This window comes from Ceratotherium simum, chromosome 12 (assembly GCF_057802395.1).
Source record: "Ceratotherium simum simum isolate JZ-2026a chromosome 12, ASM5780239v1, whole genome shotgun sequence".
Taxonomy (NCBI): Eukaryota; Metazoa; Chordata; class Mammalia; order Perissodactyla; family Rhinocerotidae; genus Ceratotherium; species Ceratotherium simum.
In genome coordinates, this window is record NC_141911.1 from 42,187,799 (window position 1) to 42,206,276 (window position 18,478).

Here is an 18,478-nt window from a genome sequence, read left to right on the forward strand (position 1 = left end):
TCCTCTAAACATATTACTTTCATTTATTAATCCACTTTGGATGTGCTGTCCATTAATTTAACTAATGCTGATTTTTTATGATTTATGAATTAAATAGTCAAATTCTACATGTTCTTGAAGTAAAAAATTTCCCTTTCTTCCCAAAAGACTTTTTTAACCTTAAGAGATGTCCTCTACTTTTGTGATAATCAGGATTTAAGGAATAAATCCATTTCAGCCTATATATTCACTCCCAGTCAAATAGCTCTCATCTTTTTACTCTTCTTATATAGAAATTTTAATGACCCAGAATATTTATTCTGCCTGAAACATTCTCTAATTCTGTTACATATGTAGTAGATTCAATTAATAGTCTCAGTTCAGCAATCTATGCACATGGAATTGTTCTATCTTAATAACTACTATCAGCTTTACTGAGCACTCACCCCTTAGGAGTTAGTAATGGGGAAGGGGCGAGAATTAATATTGCCAAACAATATACCTCACTTCCTTTCAATGTGTTCAGCATTGTCTGGTGATTTTAGACTAATCTATTTTAAAATCTCAAGGTCATTTGAAATAAATATTCAATCAAATTCAAATGTTATTATCCTCCAACCGTATATCTTCCTTGTATCTGCAGAAGGGCCACTAGTGGAAGGCTTGGTAGGGAGGGACAGCCTCTCTCTCTTTCCCTCTCTTGGAGGATTCATGGAGTCTAGAACTGGGAAGTGCCTGTTACAGAGAAGGAAGCCAAGTATGGAGATCCCAAGAATGGGCAATCCCTTTCCTGTGAATCTTTGCTCAGTCTTCTTCTGAAGCAAGAGATATATATCTGAAATTGGTATCAGACAGAGCTGTGGCTAACTGTGAGGTCTGTTTGCTCTGTCTGGGTACTGGGCATTGTGGATTTCTGCCTTCATATTTTCTTTGTACAGTAATGCAGCTCTCAGACAGTTGTTCTCTCTGCCCTGACTCTAAGGCACAGTAAATCATCAGAAGCTACTTCCCCTCAGGCCCTACCTGTGATACTTACTGGCCCCTTTGATCAACGGGAAGCTACAGTGAGGCAGGTATGAGTGCTTCTCTCTCCTCTTGTTCTGATCTTCTATTGGATTTGATGATCTCAGAAACCTTTCAAGGCCCCTTTCACGCCCACTGAAAACATTAGGACATTTAAATTTTGGGTTGGCAAGATAAAATAAAGCAGTTGTGTAAATCACTAGCACAAACGTGCCATGTTTTAGAGTCACCATCACGTCTTATACATGATTCGGAGTTCCTGACTTTGGTGGAAGGAGCAGATGAAATGCTTCTTTCTCTCCCCTTTAAATGAGGAGTGACCAAGCGTCAGTTCATCATCTCCAATCTCTCTGTTCTCTCTCTGATAATAATACCCATCTCTTGCCCTTTTCCCAAAACAAAGGAGGAAGATATAGCCATATGGGTCTATTGGAATGCTACCACTTGTTGACTCCTATGTTAGCACTGGGAGGGTGGGCTGTCTAGCACTGTGAGCTAAGAAGGAAAAACAGTCAGAGTCTTTTGTGAACTGTTGTCAACTATCTCCTCAATACTTGACATCCCTCTTTTATATATAGTATTTCATCAACTACAGCGTATGAATTGCACACAAAATACTTTAAAAAAATCTTAGATTTGTAATGAGGGTAAGTAAAAAAAAAATGTTGTTGTCATATTTCATCCTGTATTTTTTTTTTCGCAATTGTTGCCAGAAGCCTCGCATTCAATTTAGCAGACATTGATGGAGATCATATTATGTGTAAAATTCTGTGCCAATCACTATGGATGATGAAAGATGAATAAGATACAGTCTGTGCCCCTAGGAGCTTACAATTTAATGACTCAATGTGATCAAAGAATAATCTACATTAACTCTAAATCTCTTTCCAGAATATGAGTTGCTGTTTTGGAATGTTGATCCTTTTTATGAGTAATTTAGTTTTGTTGTTGTTGTTCAAAAGTGTTACTTTCTACTTGGTCATTTTTGACATTCATTGTGTGGTTATGCATTGCCACAGATTTGACTTCTGCACTAGAAAAAATAAAAGATCCTATGCATTCTTTCCATTTATAGAAATAGGAAAATAGGATAAGAACCTAATATTTTATGGATAATTATTTTTAGAGGAATTGTTTAGATAGTTTTCTATGTATTCCACATAGAAAGTGAGAAAACATCACATGATAGGAGGAGACTATCCATAAGTATAAGGAAAAGAGGACTAAGGAACCTGCAAAAAATGGAGAAATTACTAGAGGTCGATGGTCATCAAGTATCACCATAGCTAAATGAGAAGAATATCAACCAGCAGAGGGTGAGCAACAATAACTAACATGTTGATGAAGAAGGAAGAATAAGGATTGAAAAGAAACTGTTGGATTTGGTGGTTATGAGTCATTGATGACATTCACCAGAGTGGTTTTAATACAAACATGCAGTGAAACCACATCACAGGCATTTAAGAAGAGAACACATGCTGCACAAATAGAGAAACAGAGGGAAAACCATCCGCTTCAACAAGTTAACAGTGATTAAAAGAGAAATGAAAAAAATAGGCTGAAAGCAATAGAATCAAGTGAGAGAGTTTTTCTTTTTTATTTCTCTGTAGTTTTCCAAGCCAGATGGAAATTTTAAAGACAGATGGAAATTGCAGGACGGTGGCTAGGCGCTAAGGGCCTACTCTTGACCCTGCCAAGAGTTCCTGTAGAAGGGTGCAATGATAAAGCCTCTGGAACTAGCCAGAAAGCCCACAAGGAGCCCCAAGAGAGAACAGAGGACGAGGCCTCCCATGTGATGCAGAGACAGAACGTTGCTTGAGAGGCAAAAAGTAGTATTTTGGCTTTCGGAAAAAGAAATCTACCATGCCTGGTTGAGTCCTCTTCAACACCTGAAGAATTCCAAAAGGTCACAGATAATTCTTTAGGATTGATGTTCTGAGTATAAATGGTTTTGAAAGAGTCTAAAGTGTAGTTTGGGGTTGGTCTTCAGACCCCTGCTGGTCCACCGTCTGTCAGGTCTCCCACAGTCTTCAGAGGAAAAGGCCTTGAAAAAAGATTTTGTTCGCATCCACTTTACTGACTTTAAAAAAATCAGATCAGTCATGATTTTCCCTGATAGCCTGTTAAATTCTTTTAACATAATAATTAAAATATAATTCTTTAACTATAATTCATAAAAGCTGTGCCTGTGTGTCAATCACTCTGATGTTTAGTTTTATTGAGCTAACATTTAGTTAACAGGGCATGATTTATTTAGATCAAAATATTTTTGTGTCCTTCGAACTTATATTTTTAGTTAACATTTTTCATTTTTAGTATTTTGATTCATCTTATCTCTCATTTAAAAAATAAATCAATGGAGCAAAGCTGGTCAGTTAAGGATAAAATTTGAAAGAAAATTATAATAAATATTAAAACCCAAAATAATACAAATTATATAAAAAGTAACAGGACTCCATTGAGACGAGAAAACCTTCAAATGAGAGGATTTCCCAAAAGTAGATGTAAAAGAAAAGCTTAACTATGAATACAATGTTGGATATCTAAAATTGGATTTTGTTAGATCAGAGAAGGGATCAACTCACCCTTAATATCTAATAATTCTTTTAAGAAGTATAGTGCCATACAGCCATTGAAAATTTAGCAAGGTTTTCAAATATAGGAAAGAACTCTCTAATAAATCAAGATAATTTTCCTAGAACAAGTGTATGATAATACTTTCCTGAATGAAATTGTTGGATTTTTTTTTTTTACAGAAGGAATGAATAGCACAGAGCTACCAAGGTATCATTCAGAATTGTACTCCATGTAAAATAATCTTACAAACTGATACGCTTCAGACTATTGCTGAGAAACAGAAAACTAGGTACAACATTTATAATGTATATTGTGCTCTGAAAGAGATCAGTAGTAGGTCTTTGCAAACTTCTTCCGACAGTCACACTGTTGGACTTTCCCTACTGTTCAATGCCGCAGAGTGTGGGAAAACAGTTGCTGTCACATGCTAACAGGCATCTCGTGTTACAAATGGATAAAATCACTGAGGAGCAGCATGTGAATTAGTTCTTGGAATACTGAGCATATATCAGAGAGAAGAGTTGCACCACATCTGCTCTGTTTATCAATGAAAATTCAGACTACTTAAATGGATATTTCCTTCAGTTAGTGATTTTTTTATGAGCTCTGTTGCAGACCAGAAAATATGTGATGGAATCAATACTGACAGCATCAGCTATCTGGGGCTCATTGATGGGCAAAGGTCCATAAACAAAAAGGGGTGTATCTGAATATTAACCTAAAATTGGAGCCCACGTATGTTGACAGTGGCATTGTGGTTCACTGCTGCCACAAGTTTAAAGGTGCTGCTTTCACCTTCTCAGAATAAGCTATGTGTCTTGTCCCTGCTTTTCTGAGCTGTCTATCCTTAGACTATCACCTATCCTGAGCCTGGCTCCCCAGACCTTAGCAGGCCCTGGAAATGACCTGAATTTATAAAATGAGGAAAGAAAGTAAGGCAAATATATCAAAGGATATTAACAAACACATGCACTGACATATGTACATGCACGTGCGCGCACACACACACACTCACACTCATTCACACACCCCACAAAAGGTCTTCAAACAATCTGAGTGTTTCTGATTAGCAAAAGGACTTTCTGATACGGGTTAAGTATTTCCCAAGTTTCAAAGTAAATTTGTAAATTATTAACTTTTTCTCCACATATGGTAATACTAGATTTCCCCTAAATGATTCACATTTATGTAGAGACCTTTTCTGAACATTAGGACAGCCTCTCAACATTTACAGAGCAGAGATATCAGAGGCTACTATTTTATTCTGTCCACTAAGGTTCAGATCTTGGTGACAAAAAGTATTGTTAGACTCTTCCCCCTCATCACCTTTCTCTCTTTTCTCACTATCTCTTTTCTCTCTGCTTCCTTTCTCATGTCTATAAACTTTAGGGATGAGGTCAGGCTGTGCAAGAAGAGATTAACCTGTCAACAGGATCAGATAGCGAAGGGTATCTGAATTAAACAGGATATGCCAGCCTAGGCTGTACTGTGGTAACATAAAAAATAATGCCAACTTCTTAGTAACTGTATTAGTCAGGGCCCAGTCAGGAAAACAAGCATTCTAGGAATTGACTGCAGAGTATTGGTGGTAGACATGAAGAAGATGGGAAAAATTAACCAGGGATTGGTGTAGCCACCCTGAGTGTAGCAATATCAGGAAGCTGCTACTAACCTAGGTGCTGAAGGGACCTAGGTGTAGTGTCACCAGAGCACAAATGCTGGGGACACCTGGCGGTATTTAGAGTTTTGATGGGAGGTGTCCAGCAGAAGCTGAGACCATGGACAGAGAAGTTGCCCCAGTGGGATCTGGAGCCATGGAGAAGCCACTACCACTTCAAGAGACTCATAAGAAGCAGAGAGATTGGAGGAGAAATATACTGCCTTCTGGCTTCCTCCTTCCCTTTAATCTCGTCTTTTTTTTTTTTCTTTTGTGAGGAACATCTGCCCTGAGCTAACACCCGTGCTAATCCTCCTCTTTTTGCTGAGGAAGACCAGCTCTGAGCTAACATCTATTGCCAATCGTCCTCCTTTTTTTCCTCCCCAATGCCCCAGTAGATAGTTGTATGTCATAGTTGCACATCCTTCTAGTTGCTGTATGTGGGACGCGGCCTCAGCATGGCTGGAGAAGCGGTGCGTCGGTGCGCGCCTGGGATCTGAACCCGGGGCCGCCAGTAGCGGAGCGCGCGCACTTAACCGCTAAGCCACAGGGCCGGCCCCTAACCTTGTCTTGATTGCCCAAACATAAAAGTCAGAGGGCAGCAAGTAGCCTGGGAAATGAGGTTTCCTGTGATAGAGAGCAGAATGGGAAAAGGTACAGATAGATATGAGAGCAAATCAGCAGTTGACCAGCACAATCTACCCTTTTGCCTCTCAGCACCTCTCCTTCCCTTTTACCCACAAGACTAATTTCAAACAAATCCACATCTGGATGTGGGGTCAGCAATTTGTGTTTTAACAAGTCCTCCGGGTGATTCCACTGCACAGTAAGATTTGAGAACCACTAGCTTAGACTTGTAAGATGTTATAGATTTAGCTATCAAATTGTAAATTTGTGTTTGCCTTGCACTTATAGTTTAGACATGCATGCAAAAGAAAGTGAAATTTCCCAGAATATTAAAACTGTTGTATCTTTTATTTGTTTGTTGTTTAAAAAACATTTATTGACTTCAGTGAAATGTGTATATAAAGCAACTCAGCTCTAATCATGATTCTCTTCAATGTGAGAGTCCCTCGATTTATTGTCAAGCTAAGTTAATGTGTCTAAGTTTCCTAATCACAAAGAATAATCTGAATATTACTGATTTTGTGGGGTATTTTTAACAAACTTGAAGATATACGATATAAGAAGACACAAGCATTTTCTTAAATTAACACATGAATATCCTTCCAAGAGGAACTATAAATTACTATTATGTAATTAATTTACTACTAATAATTTCTGTTTTATAGACATCTCAACTTGGTATTATGTAGACATCCAAATATACAAATGAAAAATCCAGTTAGTCATCCAAATATTTTGCTTATTTTATTTCAAACATATGTGTATTTGGAAACATTCAGATGGCTGAGGAATTTTGCACATATTTTCCATATGTTTGGCATTGCATAGATGTACAAAAGATGAGTAAGAGGGATTGACAGTAGAGGGTAAATCATGCAGGACTACCTTAAGGTTGCAAATGTTCCAAAAACAGCAGATAAAAGGGAGATTTGAAGATCACTAGCTGCTCTAATTTTTCTCCACCTGTTTTTCTGCTAAAACCACTCCAGTCAGCCTTTAGTCCACATAACTTCACTGGAACTGGTTCTTTTTTTGTTGTTTTCATGAAAATGGTAAAAGAGAGGAGCAGCAATGATCTTGGCACCCACCACCTGTGAACACCTTACACATCACGGCCGGCTGTTTTGCTGGGAGCCATGATGGTGAAGCATGCAGTTTCTATTGCACTACAGTGGATGCTCTGGTGCACGGCCCACATCTCCACCCTTGAGGATTGAAACCCTCATTCCCGCAGCCACTGAGAGGCTGACAGATGAACACTCTTAACTGAGTCCCTCTCCAAGAACTGCCCTTGGCTGAGGAGGGCAGCTTAACTCAAAGTCACATCCCCTCCACTTCGCCAGTCAGCCTGAGTCTAATGACTGGTCCAAGAGGAAATATAAAGGCTGACTCCTTGCCTCAATTTGACACTACCCTGAGGGATCATGTGAGGCCTTTGTGTGGCTACATTGCAGCCCAACTACTCCCTCTGCCCAGTCCTAATTCCTTCACTGGAACTGTTTTGGTCAGGACTTCTGTGTTGTTAAAGCCAATGCTCAGTTCTCTGTCCTCATCTTAACTGATCTAGTGATAGGTTTGACATGGTTATTTTTTCCCTCTTTCACCACTTGCCTTCCAGGCCACCACACTTCTGTGATTGCTCTCACTCTCTCTCTGGCAGCTGCTTTTCAGTCTCCATTACTGATTCGTCATTATCTTTCTGATCTCTAATGTTGGAGTGTCCCAGGATTCAGTCCATGGTGTCTACTCTGCTCCCTTGTTGAACACGGTCTCATTGCTTTAAATACCATCTATTAATTATTGACCTTCATGCCTACATCACCACCCCATCTCTCTTCTCTGAACTCATATATCTTTTGCAACACCTCAAAGTTTGTTCTTGATATGCCCTTAAAAACTTGCTCTTCCTACAATCTCCCCCATTTCAATTTTTATCAATTCTAACTTTTTTGTTGCTTTGGCAGAAAAAAAAAAATGGAGTCACCCTTGACTCTTCTCTTTTTCTCATACCCTACTTCCAGTCCATCAGAAAATCTCATTGGTTCTATTTTCAAAATATATACCCCCATTCTCATCACCTACTCTTTGCAAGCCCTTGTTATTCTTCCTTCCAGATATGGCAGTAGACTCCTCCCAGTCTCTTTGTTTCCCCTCTCAACCTCATTCAGTATAATCTTATCAGCAGCCTAAGTTATCATTTAAAACTGAAAATCTAATCATGTCTCTCCTCAAACTCTTCCAATAGCCCCCTATTTTTTTGCAGAGTAAAAACCTAAGTTCTTACAATGGTGTCTAAGGCTCCACATAATCTAGCAAAAAATTTGCTCTTTGACTCCTCTCCTACCTCTCTCTCCCTCTCTTGCTTCACTCTGCTCCACACTGGCCTCTTGCTGTTTCTTAGGGCTTTTTCATTGGCTATTTCCTCTGCCTTAAATGCTTTCCTGCTGTACGGATCCTTCGCTCTCCTCCTTTAAGTCTTTCCCCGAATGTCACTTTCTCACTAAGGCCTTTGTTGACCATCCTCTTTAAAATTGCAATCTCCCATGCCCTATTTTTCTCCATAACATCTATCTATCATCATCTAGTATGATATGCCATTTACCTTGTTTGGCTGTGTCTCCTCACCAGACTGTCAGCTCCATGAGGACAAGTCTCCTTGTCTGTTTGTTGACATTGTGCCCCAAATACTAAAAATATTGTCTCTCACATAGCTTATCCTACATAAATATTTGTTGAATGAATAAATGAATGCGATAGATTGGGTCATTTAGTTGGATGTTTTAAAGAATCAGAGAGAAATAGAAAGCTATTGAATCTTGGAAATAATCTAATCTAGACTATTCCAAGGAACACTTTCTGCTAGTGAATGTTGGGCAATAAAAGGATTCTACAGTCAAATTATTTTGGAATTCACATTATCATGTTGAAAGTTCTGAGGTCTATGGCATGGTCAGCAAACATTTTATGTAAGGGACCAAGAGTAAATAACTCAGGCTTTGAAAGCGGTAGGATCTCTGTCACAACTACTTGACTCTGCCATTGTAGGGGAAAATAAGCCATAGACAATATGTAAATTAATGAACATCACTGAGTTCTAATGAAACCGTATTTACAAAAACACAGAATCGGCTGGGTTTAGCCTGCAAGCCATTGTTTGCCAACCCTAATCTATAGTGTCTAAACCTATTTAATTTTGTTTAAAATTGAATTTTTATTGCATTATGGGGCCACACAAAAAAATATAAAATACTCATTTAGCATCTTGCTAAATAAGTACTCCTCAGGACACAGTTGAAGAAATACCAATCTAGTCCAACCCTATCATTTGCTATGAGGGGCTCAGGATCCAGGATAGATTTTGTTAAGTTCACACACCCAGCTAGTGGGAGAACAAGGACGAAATTTCGTATTTTCTGACTCCCAGTTAAGTGTTCTTCTCATTTATACAGCGGATCTTCCATTTCTGTTGAAGAGCTTCTGATCTTCCAAATTTAGAGTTGGAGATTTAAAAACACTTGAATATTTCCATCAGTATAACTTCATTTTCTGTTTATAATTTCTACATACTTTTAATTACAAATTTATTTTCAAGTCATTGTGGAAGAAACTCTGATGCACTTACCTCTCGAAGTTCTTAATGCTCTCTAATGTTGACAAAGATTAAGAGACTTTTTCTTTTTATCTGATACGTCTCTTGAAGCACGCCTGTATCTTTTTGAAGGGAAAAGTGATACAAAACAATATTTAATTTTAATTTTTTGTGTGCAGGTAAAACCACAGACATAGACTTTTCGTGTCCGTTAACTTATGGACTGGATCAAGGCAACAAATACAAACAACACCGCGAGTAATACAGATAGACACACACACTCGCACACACACATACAAATGGCCACCTCTGTTCAACTGAGCATTGATCTCTGCGTCTTCTGTGTTACTTCATGGTCCTCACAAATTAGATGCATCAGTTTTGTTGGTTAGCCCAATTCTGCTCTAATTTGTGTAGGTAAAGACTCAGATTTCTAGCCTTTTAGTCATCCTTACATTTTTCTACATTCTTTCCTTATCATTTGGGCTCTCCTCTCTTTAGACTAAGTCTTGCATTCCAGACTCCACCACTCATCAAAGATTGGCTGGACTCCCAGGAAACCAGTCTAGTAAAATGACATGAAATCAAAAGGTGTGAATTCAATTGAAAGCTCACTTAGGTGAGTCACTTGATGTTTTGAATGCCTCCATTTCATTATCACCTAAATAAGAATAATTAATACGAATATACCTGTACTCCAAAGTACCTTCTACCATTATCTCGCCAGAGAAAGGAAGTTAATGTTTCCAGTGTCAATTTCTGTGATGAGAAGATGTCAAACGGCACTTATGAATGTTAGAGAGATGGATAAGATAATGATTGTATGCACTTTGAGTTTCTCAAGAGAGTTATATTTCTCCTGTGTAGAAACAAATCAACTTATTGATCCAGTTAGATTTGATTATAAAGATCTTCCTATAGTCTAAACCAACCTGCCTCTCTTCTCCATTCAGTAGCCTTTTTTCTTCTCTTTCTTGTCTGTAATCCTTAAAATAGCTATCTATATTAACCTTAATGGACTTTTTCATATAATCACTGCTTCTCCGATAATCTTTCAAAAAAGCTTATTTTCCTTTTTGGTATACCCTGATGGAAATGAGCTCCTGAAGTCATCACTGTTAGGATAAGTTCATTGGCCCCACAGTGAGGAGTAAGGTGGCTATTAAAAAAATCTTAAGATTCATTGTCCCTTTTGCAAATAAATATCTGAATTTGACTTGAATTAATACCAGTCTCTTATGACTCCAGTTTCAGCATAGGATCACATCCAATAAAGAGCCCAATAGTTAAAGGTAACTAAAAATTATTTCCAACTTTTAATTAAACATCAAAGAAGAGACAACTAGTAACTTATTTTACTTTTTAAATCCTTTTTTTCCACTCTCTAATTCATTCAACTATTGAGCATGTCACTCTTCCAAACATTCACTCTTTACTTACTATTCTAGTTCTCCCAAAAGCACAAGTGCAAGGCCTTTTGTTTCATTCCACCTTTCTTTCCACCTTTATTTCTTCCTGCTTCAAATTCTGCATAACGAAACTCCAGAAAAAGCAGAACTCTTCTTTGAAGTCAGGTAAGGGGGAGAAATTAAAGATTCAAAGATAAAATTATCTTTGTCAGGCTGGATTAGAAAAGAGAAGTCTCACAACACATGTAGATTAATAGATTTTGTTGCTATCAATAAGCTGTAAATATATAAGAATCCCAGATTATCAGACTAGAAGTCACTTCAAGCCAAAAAAGGACCTACATGAATGGAATACAATGTAGGTCTTCTGTTCTTATTACCTTTTTCATTTTCATTTTGGAGCCTCCCAAAGCAGCTTTATTTCCATAATCTCCTTCCTCTATCTTACCTCATTTGTACCTTTCTTAACACCTCAGGAGTTACTTATTTTATTCTGTATAGCATGAAATATTTAAGACTGCGTTCTTACTTGCCTCCAGAATCCTAGGAGGATGATCCAGAGACCTTGACTCTTGGAAAAAAGCCCAGTCTTCTCAACTATTTCCCTTTTCTTTGCCTGTCATTCTGGCAGTTTAGGAATCAGTTCCTTCCACATTATCAGAAAGAGGAGGAATATGGAAGAGGTGAGCCCTTCTTTTTTGGAGAAGGCCTTCTTATGCATCTGCCTCTCTGGGCTGCTATTTGACCTCGGTATATTTCCCTGGCAGCCTGGCTTTTGCATGGGCGAGGAGGTGAGGCACTGGAATTACCTCGAAAGCTGCTTCCCTCTCTGTCCTAAGCTTTGAGAGTCCATTCTTGCTTTGGTTTTCAGACTTTTGCGTGTAGTGTGTGCTCTCAACAGGCCTTTTCTTGCTATTGCTCTTGTCAGGGTAATGCAGGGACTTGGAAGTTGACCTGGGAGAAAAAAACGTGGTCATCCAACCCCTTTCAGTGCTAAGGACCTAGGCCATTTGAATGCAGGCAAAATTAGTCCACATAGTGCAACCAGGCTCACAAGGAGACTGAACTGGGGGGCTTCTGTAAAGCTCCTGTTCATACTCAAATTTTCTATTGTCTAGGCATAAAACTATCTCAGGTTATCTTGAGGAGACCAGAATTTAGGTTTTTGAGAGTCATCTACCTACAAACCCTCTCCCAACCCTTTGACATGACTTGTTTGGAGATCAAATCACAATTGATTTCTTGAAAACAAATGAATATAGGAAAAAAGATTAATATATTATAGTTCTCTCTTCTCCCTGCACACCAAGACCCATGTCATGGCCTTCAGTATACAATACTGAGGGAGGAAATTCTAAAAGAATTTTTAACACATTGCTTTTAATATATTTTAACAATTACTTTCTAAGTTTGTCTTTTCCTTTGCTTTGGGTGATGCAATCTTAAAATTCATTTAAGAGGAAACAGTGAGAGTGTATAGGTCAAAAATATTATTCAGCTCTGATCAGGTTGGGAGTTTGATATTTGATTTCTTATGTTGCCTTTTTCATAAATTGGAAAGCGGAAATACAATTTAAATGAAGCTGGTTTCAGTGGGGCTTTCTCTTTTACATTTTTCAAGATTTTACAGCATCTAAAAGAACATAATTTCCACTTTTAAGACAACTCAATGGCTTTCACCTAATTGCATTTGTTTGCTTGCTAGTACACTTAACCATAATTGTTTCTGAAATAATTATAGAAAAGACTTGATATTACGGAATATGGTACTAACTGGAGTGGACTGTGAAAGCATTGTTCTTCATATGTTCATTTTTTCATACTTAAAAGTACGAGCCCTTCTAAGTTGTTTTAATTGTAGTTGTTCTGGTTATTCATTGCTAGGTAACAAATTATCCCAAGTTAACTGATATAAAATCAGAATCATTTTATTTATGCTCACAGATTCTGTGGGTTAGGTTTTCAGACAGGGCAAGTGGGGATGGTTTGTGTCCACTCCGTGATATCTGGGACTTCAACTTGAAAGAAAAGTGGCTGGGGGTCACTTAAATGACCGGGAACTGGAGTCATTTGCAGGCTTCTGTGCTCACATTCTGGCACCTGGGCTAGGATAGCTCAAAGTCTGGGATTAGCTGAAACTGTTGACTCGAATACCTACAGGACCCACCATGTAGCTTGGGCTTCTCCCAGCGTAGTGCCTGGGTTCTATAGACAGCATCCCCAAAAGAGGGAATACAGACCAAAGTTCCAAGAGAATCAGGGAAGAGTTGCGTATTCATTTATGACCTGGCCTCCGTAGTCATGTAGCATCACTTCTGCCATGCTCTATTAGTCAAGATAGTCACAAGCCCACCCAGATTCCAGGTGAAGGTACAAAGACTCCACCTCTCAATAGAAGGAGTATCAAAGAATGTGGGGCCATGTTTTAAAACCGTCAGTGTAGAAGTGATTGATGTGCTGCTTTCCAGAAATATTCTTACTTATTTGTTGTTTCTTCACCTCTAAAGCAATAGCACACATTTGCAATATGGCTGGTCAATGTTAAAAATGCCTATAGAACCGTGTATTTACCTTAGAATGCTTTTGGTTGCAAATGACTGAAACTGACTTGAGCAACAGAGAAAATTTGTTGATTAACAAAACTGAGAATTCCAGAGGTAAAGCAGGCAACCCTTCAAGAGAGGATTGGTTCAGTGGCTTAGCAGTATTAAAAAGACAGTTTCCCGCCCTATTTCATCACTCTGCCACTCTTAATGTTGACTTTATCCTACATCTAGTCCCTTCATGACTAAGAGCAGTTATTCTCATGCTCAACTGCATGCTGAGCTGAAGAGATAAAGAGAGCTTTTCTTCCTTCTTCCACTTTATAGAGTCCTGAGCTTCACTCAGCTGGAACAGCATAGGTCACTTGCATACCCTTGAAACAATTGCTGAGGTCAGAGTCAAGTTCTGATTGGCTTACGTTTAGATGCCCATCCCTGAACTAGTCCTGATTTCAAGGGGGATGGGATTACACCAGTTGACTTCAGAGTGAGGATGTGATTGATCCCATGTAAATTTTGTGCCTGCTATGCAGTGTGAAATGGGTAAAATAGATACTGGAAAGGTAGCCTTAATTTCCATTTTATCTTGGAATACTCTCTGGCCGCATAAAATCATTTGACCGTGAGGTGATGAAATTATTGCCTTGGCCTCATTAGCATCACAGTTCAATCAACTGAGTGTTCACAGTCTCGTTCCTGTTCACTTGTCAGCACCCTGCCTTTGATTTAGGTCAATATCATATTCAGAACTCTTGTTGTTAAAGAAACCCCATTTGACAAAACAAGGAGAAAATGGGTACTAAAAAGTGATTCTGAACTTGGTTATTCTGTTCCATTGGGGAGTGGTGGGAGAATAGTGACTGAGTTTGTGAAAATGTTTATGATTGTGATAGTTGTGTGTGCCTGCATGTGTGTGAGAGAACGTTTCCTATTTTGGTTAAATTCTGACTTTTGCCTGAAAAAGTAGGCTTCTTGTCTGAGGCTATGAACTCTTAAGAGCTACTAATGTCTTCCTCTATTTTGCAGAGTTGACACAGAATTTAATAATGTAGCCTCTTCTGCCAAGACTTTTATTAATTGTTTTCCACTACAAGTCGATGAAGCATGACAGGGTTACTGTCCTCCTGTTGCCGTTGAGAAAATAGGGACAGAGGGTTAAGCAACTCTCCTAAGACCACACATCAAAGCAGGGGCAGAGTTGGCATGAGAAATCATTTTCCTGGAATCTTGGCTCAGTGCTTTCTTTAAAAAGAATCATGAAAGTTTCAAACAAACAAAAAAGAACAGATCATAAAATAACAAACACTCAGGAACCCATCACTCAGCCTCAGAAGTTTTGTAAGAGAGAAATATTTCCAGGTAGAGTGGAAGCCCCCCTTGTACCTCTTCTGGTTCCCATCCCTGACCTTCTCTCCTCTGAGGAAATCAATACCCTGAATTTGGTGTTTCACACTCTCATACATATTTTTACTCCAAATGTATATATCCCTAAAAAATATGGTACAGTTTTGCACATTTAACTTTATATTATTGCTGTTATCTTGTATGAATCCTCTTATAATTTGCTTTTTTTTTGCTCAACATAGTTTTTAGTATATATCCATGTTGATACATATAGCATTTTTTATTCATCTTACCAATTATATAATATTACATTGCATGAATATATAACAGTTTATCTGTTCTCTTTGTGAAATTTAGATTTTTTTTTTGCTGTTCTCTAATATTATAAACAATAACACGATGAACATTCTCATACCTTTCACTACCTTTCACTTTCTGATTACTTTCTTGAACACCATTTAAAAAAAAAAAAGAGTACTCTTATGGAAATAGGCATAGAGATTCAATTGCCCTATCTAACTTTGGTGTTAGAGTAATGCAAGAGTATGAACTTACAGGCTATATTTACATTTCAGGAGACTCATTCTGAATCTACAACCAATCCATGTTCCATGTATACCATGATTTTCAGTTGTATCAAGATCTATCATTATACCTTAAAATCTCACCTATTAATCCACAAACTAGTCCTTACTAATGATACTTCTTTCTGGAACCAGATCTGAATTTCTGTGACCTGCAAGATTTTTGTCCAGTTGAAAAAAAATTGGCAGCAACCACAGTGTTGGATTGATAGGAATGTGCTCTGAATAAAGCAAATTTTGTCATTACAGCTATAGAAATACAGTAGTGGCCTGAAATATTTAAGCACATCAAAATGATTTCCTGCTAAAAAAGCATGCCATGGGGAGAGGGGGTGAAATTACTATGGGATATCAAGTCTGTCTATCCTAAGCACTATCTTTATGGGATAGGAATGAGGCAAAGGATGGTCATTTGCTTGATTTATATTTAGGAGCCTTATAGTCTGTTTAAAATGGCTGATAGAAAAAAACCTCAATGTTGGGGCCGGCCTGGTGGCAAAGTGGTTAAGTTCATGCACTCCACTTCCGTGGCCTGGGGTTCGCCAGTTCAGATCCCGGGCGCAGACATACACACCACTCATCAAGCCATGCTGTGGTGGCGTCCCATACATAAAGTAGAGAAAGATTGGCATAAATGTTAGCTCAGGGCCACTCTTCCTAAGGCAAAAAGAAGAGGATTGGCAACAGATGTTACCTCAGGGCCAATCTTCCTCACCAAAAATCAATCAATCAATCAATCAATCAATCAATCTCGATGTGAACAATGAAACTAAGTTATTTTGAAAAATCATTATGCTTTATTCTGGAGTCTCAGAATTCTGAAGAAGATGGTCCATTGTGTTAATACTGGAACTGCTTTTCAGTACCACTAGCAAATTGTGAAGACACTAGCACAGATTTGGGAGAAATTACTGGCACAGGAGTTGGTAGACTGTTTTTGACTTGACTCTTCCTCTGACTATGAACCTTGTGAAAAAGTCACCCAAGCATCTTGGACATGAGGTTGCCCTAGATCAGTGCTTTGCAAATTTTTTCTGTTGACCCCATGGGTTGTTAAATCAATTTGGTGGTTTGAGACCAACATTAAAAAAAAATAATGTGCAATAGAGCAGAATATATTCACGGTACAGTGTATTCACTCAGGGTAAATATTATTTCATAAAATTTTTGTTACAGATGGATGTGTGCATGTGTATGACTGCTGTGGAACATTATGTAAAGTAAAATACTTATTCTGTATTGCTTTCAGAAATGTTGAAAGCCATTTATACCAGGCAACTTCAGAAAGTATCTCAAGGACCTCTCAGATATGGTTATGATCTTATTTAAAATGCACCAGTCACTCCCTTTTTTTAGGATGAAGCCAAGATTTCCCAGTGTAGCAAAACAGGCCCTTCATAATTCTTTTGGTTGCAAATGCACTGCAAGAACATAGTGAACTACAAGCTTTATGTTTCTACAGTACTGCCTCATGCCTTTGGTGACATTTTTTCCTTGGCCTCAAATGCTCTCAGTAGCCACAAAGCATTGTCTTTGCTAGAAACACTTCCACTCAACTATTCTTCATAGAATTGACCACTCCTTTTCTTTGGCCTCTCTTATTATCTTTACTGACTTATGTCATAGCCTTCAGTACACTTTCTTGCAGTTAATAATGGTTTAAAAATCTATCCCAGATACCCTAGTAGAATGTGAAGTTTTTGAGATCATGTCTTTATATCATAAGAATTTTGGTTCTTTCCTTTTCTTATGCATATACTCTCTTCTCCCTTGCTCTTAAAATAACTTAATTATTTAAAAACAATACGTGTTCATTTTAAATGACTCAAATAACATAAAAAGGCAGTTGAAAAATCACCCTAAATCCTACAACCTAAAGATGACTACTATTAATATATAAACTAATGTCTCGCTCTACCTACATACACATATAAAGAAAGGTACACATGCACATGCATGCACACGCACACAGTGTTAAACGAAGACAGTCATGCACCACACAACGATGTTTTGGTCAATGACAGACTGCATATATGACTGTGGTCCCGTGAGATTAGTACCGTATAATCTAGGTGTGTAGTAGGCTATACCATCTAGGTGTGTGTAAGTACACTCCAGGATGTTCACACAATGACGAAATCGCCTAACATTTCTCAGAACGTGTCCCCGTCGTTAAGCAACACATAAATGTAAATTCATTCGTTAATCTACTGTCCTTTCCACAATGTCAAGGACACTTTCTGTGTCAATGATATATCTGTACATAATTTTAAATGGCTGCTTATAATTCTAATTTATGGAATACTTTGGGTTTTGTTTTGGTTGCCGTTTATCAACATCAATATTAGCGATGGTGGACCTGACTTCTTATTCCTCGTATGCTATGAGTATCAATTAAAAAGCACCATTATTGTCCTTACTTTCTTTGGTTAGCTGTGGAGTCTTGAGCTGCTTTTATAACTCTCTTCAAGACATTCTACATTGTGCTTCCTTCCCTTTCTTCTTGGGCTGTGTCCTGTGAAAATCTCTGTATACCACAGAGTCTCCTACCTAGCAATGTGATATCTTTAGTCAAACTTTCTCTTTCTTATGAAAATCATCTATAGTTACATAGTAAGGGTTTCACTTTTGACAGCTTTTCTGTTTAGGAACTAATAGAGTGGAATCATGCATATATTTTATATGAATATTTTGATTTTCACTTCCCTAACACAGAGTATATATCTGGATTGTACCTGACCTTCCTCTATTCTGTGGTCATGAAATTCAAGATGGTGTATAATTATTTTCTTTGGATATTTCCATTTTACCAACCACTTCCATTCTTTGGTAGATATGTATTGTTAGTATAGTCTGTTAGGATACTTCCTCTACTCTATGGAGCTAAAGTCAAGAACTACTCAGGTATATTATTTTAATAAAATGAAATATCTGGTACAATTTTGGAAAGTGCAAAGCCTTATGATAAAAGCTTATTTGTGTTATGTTTGTGATCTGATTCAGGAATATGTCATCTATTTCTTTGATGTAACTGGATAGCCTAGAATCAGAATAGGGACGCAGAATAGGGAATGGGGAAACTGAGGCATATTTCTAAGTCCATATTGTTCCTATGTATTTTCTCCTGTTTTGAGTCTCATTTAAAA

General features: G+C 37.9%; 1 protein-coding gene across 1 annotated transcript in view; it reads left to right on the forward strand.

The window, feature by feature from the left end:
* INPP4B (inositol polyphosphate-4-phosphatase type II B) overlaps positions 1-18,478 on the forward strand; it is a 380,123-nt gene that overhangs the window by 308,606 nt on the left and 53,039 nt on the right. The gene's annotated exons all lie outside the window — the stretch shown is intronic.